The sequence below is a fragment of the Clytia hemisphaerica genome, unplaced genomic scaffold, assembly GCF_902728285.1.
Source record: "Clytia hemisphaerica strain Z4C2 unplaced genomic scaffold, Clytia hemisphaerica genome assembly, whole genome shotgun sequence".
Taxonomy (NCBI): Eukaryota; Metazoa; Cnidaria; class Hydrozoa; order Leptothecata; family Clytiidae; genus Clytia; species Clytia hemisphaerica.
In genome coordinates, this window is record NW_027103274.1 from 393,822 (window position 1) to 398,674 (window position 4,853).

Below are 4,853 nucleotides of genomic sequence, written 5' to 3' on the forward strand. Positions count from 1 at the left end.
AGAAAAAAATTTGCAAAATGACGTCATCAGCGTGTCAAATGATCAGAGAAAGGCAAAAAAAAATTTGAAAACAGCAATTTTTTGCCATTCAATGGTAATTTTTTTTATGAAAAAATGATTTAAACCCATTCACTCTTCTAATAAATGTTTAGCACAACAGTATCTACTAACTGAAAAAAGAATTGTTTGATTAGCCCTCATAGAAAAATCATAATAATTGATAGAAGTTGTAAAAAATCCCATTTTCGGCCTTACATATTTTGCTTGCAAAAATTTTTCTAAATACTTCGAACAAGCTTTTTCACGCGGTCTTTTGCACACGACGCGCTATCTTATCTTCTTTGAAAGCTGTTTAAAGACATCTCTTTATTTCCCGCCAAAACATCACGATTTGAAAAATAAATCAGGGACCGCTATGCAGTCCTCTGGGAAAAAACGACGGGTCCAAAGGGACCGCAGTGCGGTCGCGTGGGACTGAAAGGGCTAATACAGACGAAATACAATTCGATACAAAATCGAGTCGAAACCTCGAAACAAATAAGCAATTGTAATTTAATTCAAACCAGCGCATCAATAAATGGTTCAGAGTGTAAATTTAAAATTTTTTGTATCTTCAGAAATGCCTATCAATGAAGCTGGTGAACAGATGTGAAACTTGAAATACTGTAAAGTATAGTACGGGGTTTGTGATTTCCGAAATACCGAATAATTTTGCCAAAATTTCCGAAATTCCATAAAAATATACTTGCAATTCTGATACCGATTTTTTAGGTTTTTTTTCCTCGTTTTGACTAATTTTTAATCAAATTTGATTTTTCATGTGTGAATTCCGAAAAAAGGGGATAAAAACTTAATAATACCGAAATTTTCAAAGCAAAAATTCATGGATTACCGATACCGAAACAGTTTCAGAATTCCGAAATACCGAAGGAATTTTGCATGAATTCCGAAATTCCGAAGAAAAAAGGGCCGATTTCCGCAATTCCGAAAAACCGTACGCCCCCCACCTGTAAAGCAAATTGTGTCAATGTTTCTGAAAATTGTGCCGTAGCTCATTTGTCTAGAGCACCCTTGAAGCAAAATTTAACACATTCAACATACGTTAAAACAGACTGTCAACCATAGAAAAAAATATTAAAAACTAGACTGTGAATTAATTTAAGGTCTGAAATCCTAGGCTACATTCTAACATACACTTTCGAGTATCTTCAAAAATGTCTTACCATCAAATAAAAAGTGATAAAATGATAAGATAAAATAAAGTGATAAAGGATACACTCATTCGAGAATAGTTATTAATATTCATATTGTTTTTTGTCAAACTATCATACTCTTTTACTGTAGAGCTCCCTTGAAGCAACGCTTAACCTTCAACATATATCCATAAAATGAAGTGATAAAGGATACACTCATTCAAGAATAGTTATTAATATTCATATTGTTTTTTGTCAAATTATATTTTCTTGTTATTATCCCTTTGCAATATCCTTTGCGTTACATTTAGAAGGGAAACCCATTAGATAACATTTACATCCAGTTCAATCTTCGTTCAGGTAGTGATCAATTACACAAGGAAGATATTGTGTATTGGAAGAAGGACCCACTCTTTTTTATTAGCGAGTTTATGTATTCGAGATAAATCGAGGGGGGCGGTATAAAGCAAAGCTGACATGGGGTCGAAATCGCCGTCCACTTTGCTCTAGGACGGTAAAAACACCAAGATACCGTCGTCTGTTTAGGTGAGCAAAGGCAATATAGAGCCGTTCATCAACTATCGACTTTGTTTTGTATCGATTTTACTTACCGTCGCCCTTGATATCCTCCGATACATAAACTCGGTATTGTAAAGGGGGGAGGGGGTTGTATTTTTACGGTGTGACGAGATTGGCCCTATTTTAGTACGGTATTACGGGGTTTGACAAAAAAAGAAAGAGACGGGAAAACGGTATTTTAGAATCAGAATGTGACGGTATTTAGCATTATTTTTTGTCATTATGCCGGTATTTTAACCTCCGGTGTGACGGTGTTATTATTTTCTTCAATTTTTGGGATTCCGGGATTCAGCAAAATGTGGGGCTGGGGTCCCAGCGGGTCTGTGGTACAGGGATGATTAAAAAGTAAATTTTTTCGATCCTCAAACGAAGAGGTCAATCAAATCCAAATGGAGATCATTCAATGAAAATTGTGGTTTTGTCAATGATCCTCAATCAGACACTTTAATTGTGACGTCATGGTAAACACAAACAACCCAGGTTCACAAAAATATAATCATGACTAATGGCTTTTCTGAGGGAAATCAGAGAATAATAGTTTCCTGTTTTTTTTTTATCAGACAAACGGCTCGCTCCAATGCTTTTTCAAAGGAATAACGACAGATACAAGTGGAGATGAAAGTTAGATAACAAAAAATCTCAAAGCAGATGATAGTCCCCGCATGACACGTGTTCACTCTTAAGGCCATGGCTCCGTAAAGAGTCTGCCCAGGTTGGCGCAACGCTTTGATCTTTTCCATCCAGGTTTGGGATGAACATTAAATGAGCTTCCCAGCTGGCACACAACGTTTTTACGACGTTTATATAACGTTCACAACGTCCATATAACGTTAGATGAACGTTGAAATAACGTAGAAACAAAAGCAAAAAATTTGCACTAAAATCAAAAGCCAATCATAAACCTGAACATTACATTCCAGTCGTTTTCGCTTTTGTTTTCAAGTAAAAAGCACTACATTTTTGATTGTCTTTAGCACCCACGCTCAAAAGCTCATTAAATCCTCACGAAAGAACTTCAAACCTAGGCGGTAGTATAAAGAATCTCTTTAAAGTTGATAACCGCAAAAGTGATTTGCTTCTCCACCAATTCTGCCCAGAGACAGACTCTACCTCTTTCATATAAGTGAATGTTAGATACCGCAGGTAGCTCAAAACATTGTTTAGGCATCGCTTAAGGAACGATGGCCAAGTGGCCAAAGTTGTCGACGTTTAAAACCAGGGTTCACGGTTCGAATCCCCACTCTTTTTAATGTTCCATTCAGTTCTTACATAGCCAAGCCGGCTGGCCGTGGAATCTGTGAAAACAATCGAAAGATTGCCTAAAATACTTAGATTACTGGCTTATCCACGTAAAATATCGACTCTAACTAACCAACTTTAGACATCCATACAACCATATAACGTTAAATGAACGACGAACGTCAAAATGATTGAAATGAAGAATACGTCACAGTGAATTCATCTCATAGACAACAAATAACGTTAGATGGACATTAAAAAGATGTTTGTTTGCTGGAAAATAATAGGAACATGGCGTAGTTAATTCATCTCAGAGACAACCCACGCCAATGTTAATCTATTGGATATCCGTAACGCAATGCAGCACACCGCAAAGAGTTACTCCACCCTCCACCCGACGAGACATTTGGCGGACGGTGGGTATTTTATTCTAATATTAGAGCTTAAGAAATCTTGCATCCCTTCGTGGTGACAATTTGATCAAAAATAAATACATTCATCTCTGCATCGACTTCATTCTATTTTTAAACACCCCTGTGTCACAGACCCGCTGGGACCCCATCCCCACTGGAAAATTAAGCATTTTTAAAGCCGTGCAAGCACAAATTTAAAGAAATTCTCTTTGTTTATTTTGCTTTGTCAGCATCATATTTCTTATATTTATCCTCGCAAAATCACGGTTCAATATTGACAAAGACATCTAAAATTATTTTTGCAATTTGAAGTAGATAAAATATTCACTACATTAAAACCTATGGTGAAAAGCTTATTGTTTGATAAATTGATAATTCTTTTTCACAGAAGACGAGGAAATTTGTCTCATTATTCTAGTCCACATATGATGTTCATGACGTAATGTTTAATACGGAATTACCCAAAATAGCCCGGGTACTTACCACAGGTTTATATTAGGCTATTCCAGAAAATGTCCGTACATTGGGGGTGGATATATTGTCCGGGGGTAGCAAAAAATCATCAAAATTTGCCTTGTCCGGGGGGTGAATTTGCTCTGTCTGGGGGTAATTTGGGTTGTCCGGGGGGGCAACTGATACTTGTCCAGGGGGTAAATCACTGAAAATTGTTATATCCTCCACCCCCCCCATATTCAATTTTTTTTCTGGCCCACTGTTTGAGTTAAAAATTAGTGGAAACACATACGGGTCCTTTTTTTGTTGCTCCCGTATGAAAAACAACATCTTGATTATCATGAATCTTCAAAAATGCACCATTTTCAACTAATTAAACAGACAAGCTAAATAACTGACTGTAATCTATATACCTTAATGATTATCCTTTTAATTATTTTTTAATAAGCGGATGGAAGTCTGTACTTAACCTTTACCGCTGCTAGGCTGCTTTAAGGGAAATTATATCTGAAAAGATACTCGCTATATCAGATCCCAGGAACAGATACAATTTGATAGACAACCTTTCGACCTTGAATTGATACATGTACGTGTACAGTACCTTTACTTCCCCATTTATTGACCCTAATTTCCTCCTACTACAATTGTTTATTACAATGGAATTCTTTGTTATGTGAACCATGAGGCTCACTTTTTTAACAATTGGCTCTCTTAAAGGGTCCCAAAAGTACGAAATGTCAAAAATTGACGCCCCAAAATCTGGTTCATAAAATCTGGTAATTTTGAGCTAAAAATTTGAAAAAAATAGTATCTTAAAACGTCAAAAAAACAACGAGGAAAAGTTCTCTTGATCTATCAAATCCTTTTATAGTTAAATATGAATACAAGCAAAATCATTTTCCTCCTCAAAAAGTTTCCTATGCCAATCCAGCTGGCAGCCAACGTTGTTTTAACGTTTATCTAATGCTAGATAACG